Source organism: Schistocerca americana, chromosome 9, assembly GCF_021461395.2.
Source record: "Schistocerca americana isolate TAMUIC-IGC-003095 chromosome 9, iqSchAmer2.1, whole genome shotgun sequence".
NCBI lineage: Eukaryota > Metazoa > Arthropoda > Insecta > Orthoptera > Acrididae > Schistocerca > Schistocerca americana.
The window spans coordinates 139,631,918-139,648,582 of NC_060127.1; the positions used below are offsets into that span (position 1 = coordinate 139,631,918).

At 41.1% G+C, this 16,665-nt stretch overlaps 1 protein-coding gene across 5 annotated transcripts in view; it reads left to right on the forward strand.

The window, feature by feature from the left end:
* Window positions 1-2,446: 2,446 nt before the first annotated feature.
* Window positions 2,447-16,665, forward strand: part of LOC124551162 (cytochrome P450 4g15-like) — a 166,439-nt gene continuing 152,220 nt past the window's right edge. For 3 of the 5 annotated variants that reach the window (XM_047126135.1, XM_047126138.1, XM_047126139.1), the window contains exon 1: window positions 2,450-2,519. The gene's annotated coding sequence lies outside the window, so the exon portion shown is untranslated. Of the gene's footprint in view, window positions 2,520-16,665 lie in introns of all 5 variants that reach the window. The other 2 variants (XM_047126136.1, XM_047126140.1) reach the window with 1 other exon arrangement.

Here is a 16,665-nt window from a genome sequence, read left to right on the forward strand (position 1 = left end):
ACCTAATGGATCACCTTTGGGAAGAGTAAGAACGTTTAATTCGCCCCAGACACCAGAGTCCAACATCCTGCTTCCTCTGTCCTCGTGTCTTGAGGAATAATTAGCAGCCATTACTGCAAAGACATTCAGACATTTCGCTGAAATTATCCATATCCGAATATAAGCCGTCATAAAGGCGAACGTTGAACATACCCCATATTAATATCCACTTATAAGAGTCGACGAGAGCAAGAATCATGGCACAACAGCACATCCATCCAAGTTGCTGACAAGAATAGCACACAGAAGAATGGAAAAGAAACCTGAGGATTTGTTAGATGATGATCAGTTTGGCTTTAGGAAAGGTAATGGTTCCAGAGGGGCAATTCTGACGATGCGGTTTATAATGGAAGGAAAAGTCGAGAGAAATTAAGACACGGTGGTAAGATTTGTCGGCCGGGAAAAAGCGTTCGACAGTGTGAAGTGAAGCGATATGTTCGAAATTCTGAGAAAGATAGGGATAAGCTATAGAGCGTGACTGGTAATATACAATGTACAACAACCAAGAGCGGACAATAGGAGTTGAAGACCAGGAGCGAAGTGCATGCTTTAAAAAGGGTGTAAGACAGGGATGTAGTCTTTCGCCGCTGTTCAATCTGTCCGTCGAAGACGCAATGACGAAAGCAAAATTGTTCAGGAGTGGAATTAAAATTCAAGGTCAAAGTATATCATTGTTAAGATGCGGTGGCCACTTTGCTGTCCCCAGTGAAGAAGAATTACAATCTAATGGTCTAATGACTATAGAATAGCAGGCACGGATCTGGTGGCTGGGGTAAGAGGAGGATGGGGGGGGGGGGGTATCTTCCCCCGGCGGCAATTTCAGGGGGCACCAAATTCATATTTTTGAAGAAAAGAAAACTTTTTTCACAAAGCGCCTAGCATCTACCGTACGTTGGTCTATCGAATGTTCATATGATTTTGAAACGTAATACTGTTGGTTTTTGAACATTTTTGAACACATTCTCTCATAAAAGTTTTCTGGGTGTGGTACCGCGTCATAATGTACACAACTACTGCTGCTGGAGAAAAACCAACGTTTAGGCCTCGGTTGCAGCTGCCGTCTTCTGGGTCTTGACCAGTAGACCTTGAAGAAGGCAGATGCAATCGTGGCCGAAACGTTGGTTTTTCTCCAGCAGCAGTAGTTGTGTACATTATGACGCGGTATCACACTCAGAAAACTTTTATGTCGACTGACTCTGGCCGCGGTAGCGTACGCAATTAAATTGTAAGTTGATTTCTGAACGAATCGTAAGCAGATTTTTGAGTGCGTGATGTCTCTGCCAGTGGAATCTCCGTCGCATCTAGAAATAAAAAACTTTCCGCAGACAAAAGGCGAGGGGGCTGACCGAGTTGAGTCGAATAAACCCGAACGGGTGAGTGCCATCCGCTTAATGTGACTGACTACATGTGCGAATGATAAGCGTGATTACAATCATTAGCGAGATACGTAGATTCAGACTACCACAGTGAAAATAAACGACTAACAGGAATGACAGGTAAGAAAGATTACGAATTATCTTCTCGGTGTATCCAAGAAAGTGAAATTTTGACAGAAAATTTTGGCCAGATCGCTACACTACTAATGGGGAGCTGCACAGCCCTTGGTTAGCAGCCGCTTAATTGTATTCTCGGAATAGCGCGGAAAACGCGTTGTACGTATACGTAATAACGTCTACGTGAATAGTTACGGAATTAGTGACGACATGATGGTTTGTTAGAACGAGGAAAGAGAGGACACGGGGACATTACACAAATTACGTGGAAGAATATGACAATTGCCAATTTATATAAAAATGTCGTACTACTAGTATTTTTCGATCTCATGCTTGAGAAACTGGAGCATATGAATGAAATGTAAAACTTTTTCCTAACCTAAAACTTTTTGCATGTAGTATCCTTAACAAGCATTTGATATTGATATTTCGTGAATTATATTCTGTCGTGTTATTTTTGTAAACGAGGTAGATAAAAACGACCATTTGTGCCAAAACGGTTTCGCTTATTTGGCATGTTTTAGAATCGCTGCAATATTAGAAAGACCTATTTCGTTTTATCTAGTTGACAGTGACAAAATAAACGTAATCAAATGAAGAAATCACACTAGTCTTGGGTACTATTCGTTTCGACAGCTTTTTCAGTATTATACAATGACATTTTTATTTTTAATATAGTAAAACGTTTGATGAGATAGTAGATTCTTTCACAGAAAGGAAAGCACGCCGTGTAAAGCTGCAGCATGATTAGATACAAAAAAAAAAAAAAGAAGGATTCAAGAAATGTGTACTGTTACGCTTTCCTCTGGTTTTACTGCTCCACCCCCCCCCCCCCCCTTTCGCCCTCCCGCCACACGTCGGCTGTGCTGGGGCCGTCTTATATAATGGGCTCCTCCCGGGCTCCTGCCAGCATTAGTTGTGTGCTCGCGTCAGCCGCTCCAAGTATTGCGCAAGTTTCTGTCTAGGCGGCGAGCGAGTGCGTCCCAGGTAAGTGGTGGCGATGGCTTGGAAGCTGCTTGCCAAGCGACCATCTCGCAAGATTGTCGCACTTCTCTGCCTCGCCAGTGTACAAACCAGCTATTGCCTGGGCATTCATTTTGTCGGTTTTCTGTTACATACGGGAAAGAAAACTGGCCAGTTGTGAGTAGGCCTCGCGCTGTGAGGGTTCTGTACAAATTTCGTTGTGTACAAAGACAGTTCATCCATCCCGAGATCCGAGAATATGGAGAATCTTTGCCTGTTAGCGACACTGATACTGGCCAGGTATCAGTCCCGAGAATTCCAAGACTTCCGAGAATCTTTGAATTTTAAGTCTGCTCGACTATGAAAGTAACATTACTGTGTATTTTACTAAAGACGCTTGCAAATCCGTCAATTGCTTGTTGTGAGTCGCGAAATGAGATGAGAACATCATCAACATAATGTTTGTAGTATACTATACATGCGGTAATTTCAGAGCGACGTTTGAAGATTTTTTTTTTTTTCATATTGTTGACGAAAATATCTGACAGCGTGCCTACTAACGGAATCGCGTTTGAAGGTAGATCTGGTTTTGAAAAGTAAAGCAGATGCAGTTTAGTATAGTTTCTATTAATTCGAAAATTCCTTTAATTTCCCAAGGTGGAAACGTCTTTCCTTTAATGACTGCTACAGTTTCGTGCGTAGGATTGATTCACATGTTTGGCATGCCAAGCAAAGCGAACGTCGCATTAGTAGGGTTGCATGTATGTCTAATCTCTTCAGCAAATTTGTAACTGTTTTTTTACAGAGCAGTTGTTTCGAAAGGTATGACAGCCTCTAATAAGGAACCTCTCGAGTGGGGGGCTGGAAGTTCAGTATTTAGGAAAGTTGGTTCTAAAGTGATGTGCTACTAATGATGAGAGAAAAGTATTAGCTGCTAATGACTCACCACGTGCATTAGGAGGGCGACAGAAAATGAGTGTCTGGGAGGTGCAGAGATCAACCTGACGAAATGGACATCGTTGACATTCAAGAAATATTCGGAACAAACTATTAACTTGCACCATAAACATCAAATGAAAAATGGCGCTTCACAGTGATCACAAAGGTTCGCACCATCAACGTCTGAGGTGAACTCCTTGGCAGTTAGTGCAGGACGTCCAGCTGGATATCCACTCCTAAGGACTGCATACAGAATCACATTGGTGTAATGGGGTGACGAGAAATGATGTAATGTGACGGTATGCAACTAAATGCGAAACAGAGTATCGTCGAGTTTTTCGTGAAACTATGCTTTAAGGCGTAGCTGCAGATAGTGTGATAATATGATTTATAGGCACGGAAAAAACGAACATCCAGAGGCGGAATTTATCAAGTGGTTCCAGGTGATATGAACTGCAATGTCGCACTCTTTTTTGGGAGGGATCGCTTGCTCTATAGGAGTATGATTTTTATGTTCAGACCAGTAATCAAGCAAGTTATTTTGACCGGGTATTGGCCAAAAGCAGTGCTCATCCCATTGCTGTAGTTCTCGTATGCCCATTTTCCCACTGTTGCTTGCTGTCACCTAAATACTCCCTACTGCCCTACTGGAAGATCACACACACGAGGAAGAATCGCAGGGGGCAGAGCACCTCCAACTTCTCGCAGCATTATAAATAACTTCGCAGTCAATTTTCCATGCATCTTAACAGTCAGCATATCTGTGTACGAATGTGTTAAGGCACTGATGTTACTTGATCTTGATACAAATCTCTTTGGTACCTCTGATTTCCAGGATTCACTTCGTATGCATTCCTCTACAAACCCGATTTGTCGGAGTTGAAAACAAATTATTTACTGAACGATGGTATAACTTTGTTTATCTCATCTGCCAAATTTCGGACGATTCCGCAGTCTGCTGTGTATCGTCAAGTTGACTCTTTGAGATTTCTTTATCTTACGTCTACCAATTCTGTAGCACTGTTTGAAGTTATGCAACCATCCACTGCTTCCCTTCAAATCACTGTAATCTATATCGCGCTCAATTTGAGGTGCGTAATGTAGATGGTCGCTAGCATTTACACTATGTGATCAAAAGTATCGGGACACCTGGCTGTAAATGACCTACAATTTCGTCGTGCCTTCCGTCGGGAATGCTGAAATTCAATATGGTGTTGGCCCACCGTTAGCCTTGATGACAGTCCAAAAAAGGACTACAGCGACTGTCATCAAGCTTCCACTCTCGCAGGCATACGTTCAATCTGGTGCTGGTAGGTTTCCTGGGGAATGGCAGCACATTCTTGACGGAGCGCAACACTGAGGAGAGGTATCGATGTCGGTCGGTGAGGCCTGGCACCAATTTGGCGTTCCAAAACATCCCAGAAGTGTTCTATAGGATTCAGGTCAGGAATCTGTGCAGGCCATAGCAGGGATGTTATTCTGTAACGACTCCACCACATGCCGTGCATTATGAACAGGTGTTGGATCGTGCTGAAAGATGCAATCGCCTTCCCCGAATTGCTCTTCAACAGTGGGAAGCAAGAAGGTGCTTAAAACATAAGTTTAGGCCTGTGCAAGCACCCTCCGTAAGAAACACGACCACACCATAACACCACCGCCTCCGAATTTTAGTGTCACTACACACGCAGGCAGATGACGTTCACCGGGCATTCGCCATACCCACACCCTGCCATCGGATCGCCACATTGCGTACCGTGATTCGTTACTCCACACAACGTTGTTCCACTGTTCAATCGTTCAATGTTTATGCTCCTTACACCAAGCGAGGCGTCGTTTGGCATTTACCAGTGTGATGTGTGGCTTATTAGCAGCCGCTCGACCATGAAATCCAAGTTTTCTCACCTCCAGCCTATTTGTCATAGTACTTGCAGTGTATCCTGATGCAGTTTGTAATTCCTGTGTGATGGTCTGGATAGATGTCTCCCTATTACACATTACGACCCTCTTAAATACGACACCACATATTGCACTGTCTCATCTTGCAGAAACGCTAATACTTCATCTGCCACTTCTTACTCACTCTCCGAAATTCCTTGGGTTCCTTTCTGAAGGAATGTCAACTTCGGCAACTGTCGTTGTAGATATAACGCAATGTGTGTTTTGTTTATCGCCGCCTTTGCTCTGCTTTGTCAACACCTCTAACAAAGTAGCACCGTCCTGAGTTACTCGTCGACGAAGCAGTTCAACTACGCTCCGTAGCCTAAGGCTGTGTTCACCATTGGACACCTCCGGTCCCGCCCACTGTTGCCATTGGCAGCCAATGTTGTGGTTACCTGGCAGACAATATATGGGGCGTCGAATGCCGTAAACATCATCTGCCTTTTGCGACCGCACACACAAGTGGTTCCTCGTTGGTAGATTATTGATCGTTTTCTGCATGATGTAACTAGGTTTTATCTATAACGTTAACTGTTTGTCTGGCGGCATTGTTTTTGTGCGTTCTAATCTATAGATGTAGAGATGGTGTTTTGAGATTCATTATTTTGAAACTGTCTTTATCTTTCTTACCGCTGAATAGAAACCAGATTCTGTCTACACCTTTCCCGAGTTTATATGCTGGGTTATTACCAACTTCCGTAATATTTTCCGAAAATAATTTGCTAAACGTGTCAGTATAATCGCCGTATGTATATGTACACAGGGTGCTCCAGTTCCGATAGGACCGCTTGTATGAAATTCCTGACTGCAATGCTGTCACATGGTGATTTGTGGCGCTACGACCGTTGAAATTTAATAAAGAGAAAGCCGAAGTGCTAACACGGCTGCAGCACGCATTCTGGTCGCACATGTAAACAGTACGTGTCTAACGCTCGTTGGAAAATGGCACTGCAGCAGTGAGGCCACATCACGTTTATGAGTCCTCCACTGTTTTTGAGTGAGAATTCGCCGAATTTAACCTAAATACCACCGCTACGGTCGCAGGTTCGAATCCTGCCTCGGGCATGGATGTGTGTGATGCCCTTAGGTTAGTTAGGTTTAATTAGTTCTAAGTTAGATCTAAGAAGTTAAGTCGCATAGTGCTCAGAGCCATTTGAACCATTTAACCCAAATACCGAGAGGCAGGTTCCCTGTCCCTCCTCCATGACGACATCCCAGCCCACAAAGCGAAGACCGTGAGCGAGTTTATGGCCAGCATACGGATCGCAGTCCTGTATCACGCATCGTAACCGCTGCATTTGGCCCCAGACGACTTCTAGTTGTTTCACAAATTCAAGTGGGCAACGAAAGTACACTGCTATGACGCAGTTAAGTTCATTCAAGAAAACTGTACTGCAGTACCAAACGCAAATCCAAAAAAGGACTACAGCGATGGTTTCAAAATACTTTTAAAACTATTTCGGCTGTGGTTTGGTGCAGGGGGAGGCTGTTTTGAATGAATAAAGTGATTTTGCGAACATAATCCATGACTCTTTTTATTCATTGCCACACTCCTGGTGCACAGTGTGTAACGACCAAAATTTAAAGATTAAAAACAGTCTTGATCGCAACTTTTTATTTTTATTGGAGTAACCGGTTTCGATTCTATTTAAGAATCCACGGCAACCCTCGATGTATCTTTGCTAGTAGCGTCTCCCTGTCGATTTAATAACCTTTGGTGCATCTTCGCAGAATAGACGTTGGAGAGCAGCATACTTTTAGCTGATCTTAAACCAAGTAACTTTTATAGTTTATATTTTATGACAAATAACCATTTATAATGATGTTACGATGTAATTTAACTATAACGCACTTTATATCTACTTCTTGTGCTTACCTAATCATAGACGTCTTTCTGATTGGCTAGCAGTGATGTCACACTCAGGACGGTGGACGTGACCAGCCTATTTAATAACCGTTCCCTCATTGTTCGATTAGCAGTTATTCCGGCGTCGAGGGTCGGCGCAACTTGCTCGACGGAGTCCACCCACTATTCTGGGTATATTTATTTATTAGTTCTACATTTTGTTGTATATACTTACTATTATAACGAGCCCTCTATCTGGTAATGTGTTTCTTCGGAGTATGAAGATGGTTCTTAAATAGAATCGAAACCAGTCACTCCAATAAAAATAAAAAGTTGAGATCGAGACTGTTTTTAATCTTTAAATTTTAATCTTAAGGGTGACTGATAATGTTTTCAAAAAGTTTGATGTTCACTGCCTATTCAGGTACTAGGAAACCTTAAGAAATTTAGAGGGATAAGAACTAAAATCATGAAGCTCAACATGAAAATAAGCTTCAATAAACAGTGTATTGCAAATTTTGTTGTTCCTAGTTGTGTCAAGATTAATATTAAAGCAAATTCTCCTGTAATTCCATTTGTACAACGAAAGAGCAGCTTTTTATGGATAAAATCAGAAATCCGATATACTTTTAAGACGAAACATCGTTTAAATAATGAAATGTACTGGTTACAACTATCGCTGAGTAGTCAATTGCCACATCTTTTCTAAAGAACTATTTGTCATTGATGAAAAGATAAATTTTATGCATGAACATGTTCTAGATAAACATTGTACAAAAATAGAAGTTGTCATTAATAAACAACATGCAAGCTCGTTTGATCACCCATATAACTTACATAACTTTTATCCCAGAGTTTCAAATCTCACCGACATCCAATTTACTACAGGTGAAACATTATTACTAAATAAAGGTCTAAAATATAATTTTAAAAAATGGTTCAAATAGCTCTGAACACTATGGGACTTAACATCTGAGGTCATCAGTCCCCTAGAACTTAGAACTACTTAAACCTAACCAACCTAAGGACATCACACAAATCCATGCCCGAGGCAGGATTCGAACCTGCGACCGTAGTGGTCTCGCGGTTCCAGACTGTAGCGTCTAGAACAGCTCGGCCACTCTGGCCGGCAAAACATAATTTAAAGCATAATTTAAATCATGATAATACGAAACGGATAACTGCAGAGGTAAAGGTTGCCACGAAAAGTCCTAGAGCTAACAAATCAGAAACATGTAAAATAGTTTTAAAAACGAAAGATTTCATTACTAATGAAGAAGTAGACATAAAACGAATAAGGAATCCAATATAATTAAATATATTAATAGAAAATTGCTTTCAGGTAATGCTATTGTCATCAAAGCAGATAAAGGAAACACATTAGTAATTATCAATGAAGCCGATAATATTTCGAAAACTCTAGCATTTTTTCAAGAAAATGAAATAGATGAAATCAATAGAGATCCAACCCCAAAATTTCGAACTAAGGTAAGAAAACTGATTGATGACAATAATATGCTATTTTCACCTAGTGAAAACATGGCTTAGAAGGTAATGAATCCACAATTACCCAAATAGCGATCTCAAGTGAAGATTCATACATAAAATAAGCCGATCCGCCCAACTGTGAATAATATGAGTTGTCCCTCACAGAAACTTAATTAAAAATTTAATGAGATCTTAAAGTCCTTCTACGTCTATCAAAAATGCTTAACATTAAAAACTGTTATGAACTGGCATAGGAAATTTACAATATAGATATACCCGATGGTACCACATTTGCCTCACTTGATGTTAAAAATAAAACATATCAATAAATTAAACAATTGGTATTATTAAAAATAATGTCTTACAACACAAGATTATAGATACAGAAGAGATTATAAAGTTTATTAATCTGCTTGAACAAACGTTAGCTTTTAACTATTTCTCCTTTAACAGTAAGATCTATACTCAAAAATATGGCCTAGGAATGGGTAATTCCCAAGCTGGTACTATGGCAGACATTTTTGTCGATCATGTTGAGTTACAGTACTTTGAAAAAACCCTGAAATTACCAATAAAATAATCTACTATAAACGATGTTGTTGTTGTTGATGTGGTCTTCAGTCCTGAGACTGGTTTGATGCAGCTCTCCACGCTACCCTACCCTGTGCAAGTTTCTTCATCTCCCAATACCTACTGCAACCTACATCCTTCTGTATCTGCTTAGTGTATTCATCTCTTGGTCTCCCTCTACGATTTTTACCCTCCACGCTGCCCTCCAATGCTAAATTTGTGATCCCTTGATGCCTCAGAACATGTCCTACCAACCGGTCCCTTCCTCTCGTCAAGATGTGCCACAAACTACTCTTCTCCCCCATTCTATTCAATACCTCCTCATTAGTTATGTGATCTACTCATCTAATCTTCAGCATTCTTCTGTAGCACCACATTTCGAAAGCTTCTATTCTCTTACTGTCCAAACTATTTATTGTCCATGATTCACTTCCATACATGGCTGCACTCCATACAAATACTTTCAGAAACGACTTCCTGACACTTAAATCTATACTCGATGTTAACAAATTTCTCTTCTTCAGAAATGCTTTCCTTGCCATTGCCAGTCTACATTTTATATCTCCTCTACTTCGACCATCATCTATTACTTTGCTCCCCAAATAGCAAAACTCCTTTACTACTTTAAGTGTCTCATTTCCTAATCTAATTCCCTCAGCACCACCCGACTTAATTCGACTACATTCCAATATCCTCGTTTTGCTTTTGTTGATATTCATCTTATATCTTCCTTTCAAGGCACTGTCCATTCCGTTCAACTGCTCTTCCAAATCCTTTGCTGTCTCTGACAGAATTACAATGTCATCGGCGAACCTCAAAGTTTTTATTTCTTCTCCATGGATTTTAATACTTAATCCGAATTTTTCTTTTGTTTCCTTTACTGCTTGCTCAATATACAGATTGAATAACACTGGGGAGGGCCTGTCTCACTCCCTTCCCAACCACTGCTTTCCTTTCATGCCCTGTCATCTGGTTTCTGTATAAATTGTAAATAGGCTTTCGCTCCCTGTATTTTACCCCTACCACCTTTAGAATTTGGAAGAGAGTATTCCAGTCTACATTGTCAAAAGCTTTCTCTAAGTCTACAGATGCTAGAAACGTAGGTTTGCTTTTCCTTCATCTTTCTTCTAAGATAAGCCGTAAGGTCAGTATTGCCTCACGTGTTCCAATATTTCTACGGAATCCAAACTAATCTTCCCCGAGGTCGGCTTCTACCAGTTTATCCATTCGTCTGTAAAGAATTCGCGTTAGTATTTTGCAGCCGTGACTTATTGAACTGATAGTTCGGTAATTTTCACGATATGGTTTACTATTGCTCTATAACGGGACGAAAGATGAAATAGATACATTGAAAAACTGTTTGAATAGTATACATCACAAATTGATTTTTACAGTTGAACATGAAATCGAAAGAAGTATACATTTTGTAGATCTTACCATCACAAACAGGGAGAATAAACATCTTTTTGCAATTTATAGAAAACCAACCACAACAGATGTAATCATTAACGCCACCTCTTGCCATCCATATAAATATAAAAAAGCATTCTTTCAATCAATGATTCACAAAATTAAAAAAAATTACCGTTGACGCCAGATGAAATCCAGAGAGAGAGAGATTAATACTAAATCAAATTGCTGCTGTAAATGATTTCAATCCCAATGACACAGACTTATTGCTTAATAAGCTACAACATTCGTATCACTCATCTGACTCGAGCAATCGAAAATACTCTAAAATGACATACATAGGGAATATTTCCGATAAAATAAATAAATTGTTTAAAAATACTGAACTCACAATAGATCCCACCACCAACAATTTGCTTCATAACAGACATAATATTGATCAAAAAGATACCAGATACCAAAACTCTGGAGTCTATAAGTTACTATGTGATGATTGCGAGAAACAATATAGCGGACAAACTGGCCGCAACTTTGCTGTTAGTTTCAAAGAACATACATCAGGTACTAGTTATTATCCTTATTTGGCCAACATTTGAATGACTGCGATCATTGAGAAGGATCAATTCAAAATAATTTGAAAATTTTTCATAGTGCCCCAGAAGGACCGTTATGAAATTCGTTAGAAGAAATAGAAATTTAACACATTATAAAAACAAGCCTCTAGCCTTACTCAACGAGCAGCTCGACTTCAGAGAAAAATTTTTCTTTGATCTTTTTGAAGACTTATTATAAGTAATACTGTTCTTTCGTTCTTAAATACGTTATGTCCTTGTTCTTTTTATAAATCATGTTGACTCTTGATTTTATCATTAACGCTTTTATGATCAAAAATAATTTTGTTTTTACACTTTTTACATATTTCATATTTTATATTTTGATATAACCATTGCTGTTGCCTCATTACGTTCATGATAAAACTTGGATTTACTGTATGTCAATTCTAGCAAATAATACCCCATTTTTCCTATATTGCTAATGGTCTCCTTGTAATAGAGGTTCTATCCTCTAAATGCTATACGTAATGTAACGTTTATGTCACATATTTGTGTCAACTATCTCTCATTACGGAATTATTTCCCTTAGCGTACACGAATAGTGCCACCATTCTACCTAATAGCATCATGATTCTACTTTTTAAGTTTCTCGTAATTAATACTAGATAGAATAGAACCTACGTCTAGTAACTTTATCCTACCCTATAATATCTATGTCTTCCACTATGCATTAATGTGAAGATTTCCTCCTCACGCACTCATTGTAATGACTGATAAAACCATCACATAAGGTTATTTCCAACATGTTATATCGACAGAGGACGCTGATCTTCATCTATAGCAATCTTTGACAGCTCTGTAGACTGTCGCATCGGAATAGGACGCCGTTTCCACGGCAACTCTCGATGTACCTCCACTAGTACCATCTCACTATAGATATAACAACCTTTGATGCATCTTTCCCAGAACTGACATTAGAGGGCTACGTACATTTGGCTGATCTCAAGTGTTTAACCGTTACAGTTTATGTCTCATGATGAATAAGGAGACTTACGTGATGCTACGATATAATATAACTATAATTCAACATGTTATATCGACAGAGGCCATTGGTCCTCGTCAATTGTAATCTCTGACAGCACTGTAGGCTACCACATCGGAATAGGACGCCGTTTCCAAGGCAACCCTTGATGTATCTTTGCGAGTAGCATCTCCCTGTCGATTTAATAACCTTTGGTGCATCTTCGCAGAATAGACGTTAGAGGGCAGCTTGCTTTTGGCTGATCTTAAACCGAGTAACTTTTATAGTTTACATTTTAGGACGAATAATCATTTATAATGATGTTACGATGTAATTTAACTATAACGTACTTTTTGATCTACTTCTTGTGCTTACCTAATTATAGACGTCTTTCTGATTGGCTAGCAATGATGTCACACTCAGGACGGTGGGCGTAACCAGCCTACTTAATAACCGTTCCCTCCCTGTCCGATTAGCAGTTATTCCAGCGTCGAGAGTCGGCGCAACTTGCATCACAGAGCCCACCCACCGTTCTGGGTATATTTATTTATTAGTTCTACGTTTTTTAATATATACTTGCTATCCGGTAATATGTTTTTTCAGAGTCTGGTTCTTAAATAGAATCGAAACCGGTCACTCCAATAAAAATAAAAAGTTGAGATCAAGACTGTTTTTACTCATTAAATTTTAATTTTAAAGATCGCTGATAATGTTTTCAAAAAATTTATGTAACGACCAAGATATTCACCTTATCCGCTTTGGCGGTCAATGCATTATGCTGTTTCAGTTTACGGTTAATGTCGTGACATACTGCAAGCTCAAAGTAGTTACCTCTACTGCGAAATAAAATTCTTCTTAACTGAACCTACAGTTGCGCAATCAGCGCCCTGTGGACATGGAGAAACTACGAGTAGTAATGTCTCATTTGTCAGAGTCTTCTCTGTCAGTGTGTTTCCCAAAAAGCGACCCGCATCATCGCTCTAATGACTCCCCGTTCCTCTCTGTTAGGCTTATATGTCGTCCTTCGCGCGTCATTTTGTTCTCTCCAAAGCATCGTGGTCCGTTGTGCCACCAGGTGGTTTTATGTCACGTTGGGCAGTGTTCTTAATATTTTGGTTCACTGGCGTACGTAGATGTAACTAACGAAATACACAGGAAAGGGGGGGGGGGGGTTGTCATAACGTCTCGATCCATTTATAACAAATAACATATGCATTTACGTAATAAATAATTCTAAGAGATTTCTGTGATAATGTTAGCCTACCCTTTTCTTCAGGTAATTCGTTTAAAAAGTAATTAAAAAGAATCCTTACGATAGATGAACATATGACTGATGTTAGTATGTGATTATGCAGTTTGTCTTATCTGGAGGTACAGCTAATGACAGTAGAAAGAAGTCTAATCGCATCAACGCGCCAATTAAGCAACTAGTTAGACGTATCAAAATCAACGGTTTTGGATGTTTTACACTTTACGCTAAAGAAAAGGGTGTACCACGTTCAGGTTGGTCAGAAATTAGACCACGAAAAGTACGCATCTTGCAAAGCTGCCTGTTAAGATCTGATAGAAGCTGTACTAAAAGGACACCTCACGGAGCGCGTTTTATTTACTGATGAGGCCACATTCCACATCTGTGGAAAAGTTAATGAACGTGATTGTCGCATGTGGGGTACGGAGCCACCTACGCTGCCACTGAACGGAACCAGCCAGAAGTGAGAGCACCACTGGCACTCACGAACATTGCAATCTCTGTGAACTCTTCATTTTTGCGCCGGCCGAAGTGGCCGTGCGGTTAAATGCGCTGCAGTCTGGAACCGCAAGACCGCTACGGTCGCAGGTTCGAGTCCTGCCTCGGGCATGGATGTGTGTGATGTCCTTAGGTTAGTTAGGTTTAACTAGTTCTAAGTTCTAGGGGACTAATGACCTCAGCAGTTGAGTCCCATAGTGCTCAGAGCCATTTGAACCATTTGAACCATTTTTGCGCAAGAGACAGTTACAGGAAACAATTAACCTCGAAATCCTGGAAGCACAACTTGAACAAGGACGCATCGATGGCGATATCGTGTTCCAACAGGATGGAGCTTTCCCTCATTTTACGCTCGCAGCAACAAAGTACTGCTACCCAAATCGAAGATTCGCCAACAGATTGACAGGCAGCGATGCAAAAAGACGGTGGCCATCGCCTTCACATGACTTGATAGCCATACATTTCTTTGCTCGAATGTACGCAGAGTCAATGGCCTACAGTGTTGTGGGTTGGCAGGAGAGCCAACACCGGTATGAGAGGAAGCCGAAAGGCACGCGTTTTAGCTCACGCGCGCTCGCGTGAGGTCTGGAACAGGACAAGGAAATTAGACTGTATAAAAAACTGACGTAGCTGGTGGAATACTTAACTTTAATCCATAAATGGTGAACGTCGCTCTTGACGGTACATGTTTTACAGTATCAATAGTAACTGGTAATGGCGCCTTGCTAGGTCGTAGCAAATGACGTAGCTGAAGGCTATGCTGACTCTCGTCTCGGCAAATGAGAGCGTAATTTATCAGTGAACCATCGCTAGCAAAGTCGGTTGTACCACTGGGGCGAGTGCTAGGACGTCTCTCTAGACCTGCCGTGTGGCGGCGCTCGGTCTGCAATCATTGATAGTGGCGGTACGCGGGTCCGACATATACTAACGGACCGCGGCCGATTTAAAGGCTACCACCTAGCAAGTGTGGTGTCTGGCGGTGACACCACATACAGGACAAAGCTAAGAGATCTCAGGATCTAAGAGCTGAAATCCAGGATCCGGTGTCACCTGTTTCACAGAATGTATTCATTTCCGTTCTTCAATGATGAAAGCAATGCTTTAAAATGAACGCAAGCCCTGTAGAAGTGCTGTGAAAATTTATACATAGACTGACTATAAACATAGGTGCAGAGAGCTATAAGACTACCATACCATCAGAAATAAGCATGGACTACGGTAGTTTTCCTAGTAGCGTCGGTCAGTTAAGATCGTAACCGCGTTACCTATATGTTAGATTGTGTTACATACCTGTCAGGCGCTACTTCGTTTCGATCGTTTTGTTTGCGCATCCAATCAGTGTTTCACTAGATTGCCTTATCAACCGGAAGTAGTAAACTGTCTAGAAACTGAGTGAGGATACCTAAAGGGCTGCGTAAGTTACGGAAGAATTTTGTTCTAGATAGTTATCCTCTTGTCTGTTATTTAAAAATAAATAGCATTTAAAACAAAATTGAAAATGTCATTCTATAATTCAGATTTTATTAAAATTGTTAATTTATAATGGGAAACAGACGTGGTGTAGTAAAAAATACAAAATACATATTTATCATACAGCGCTACCAAACAAAAATTTCTCAAAAGAAAGGCAAAATTGAAAAAGGCAAAAGGGAAACATAACAACCTTTCGTAGAATACATCGTTGAGCTTATATAAAATACACTGATCACCTAGAACTTTGTGGTCACAGATCTGCTATCGATATAAACCAGTCTAGTCGATGGCAGCGTGACCTGGCTAGTCAGACACATAAACAGTGCATGTAGTATCAGTGTCAGCTCCATCCGAGAGCAGAACGAACAACACGCGCGATCGCTCTGAGTGTGACAGTGGGTAGATTGTGATGGCCCGGAGGCTCCGCACAACCATTTCGGAAACTCGTCGGGTGTTCGTGGTGTTTCGTGGTGAGTGTGCTCAATAGGTGGCGTAACAAAGGTAAAATCACGTCCAGACGTCGTGGGGTTGGGCGGCCACCCGTCATCACAAATGTGGGACGTCGTAAGCTGGCCAGACTGATAAAACAGGACAGGCGGCGAACTGTGGCGGAACCAACATCAGACTTTAGTCATGGGCAGAGAACAGGTGTGTCTGAACACACAATGCATCGAACACTCCTGACGATGGGCCCACGCAGCCGACGATCCATCCATGTGCCAATGTTAACACGACGCCATTCAGCAACTACGACTGAAATGGGCACGTGATTAGCAGCACTGCACATAGGCACCGTGGTGAAGCGGTGCACGGTCTGATGAATCCCGATGTGTTCTTCATTCCGATGGGAGGGCGCGAATCTGTCGTCTTCCAGTGGAACAGCTCCTTGACACTTGTACTGCGGGATGGGCAAAAGCTGGCGGCAGGTCCATTATGCTCTGCAGAACATTCACGTGGGCATCTGTGGGTCCAGTGGAGCTCGTGCAAGGCACCATGACGGCCAAGAAGTATCGTACACTGGTTGCAGACGTACACCCTTTCATGAAGACCATGTGTCCCAATGGCAGTGGCATTTTCCAAGAATATAATGCCCCATGTCCTAGGCCACGAGTGTGAAGTAGTGGTTCGAGGAACACAGTAACGAGTTTCAATTGATGTGCTGGCTCCCCCAACTCGACAAATCT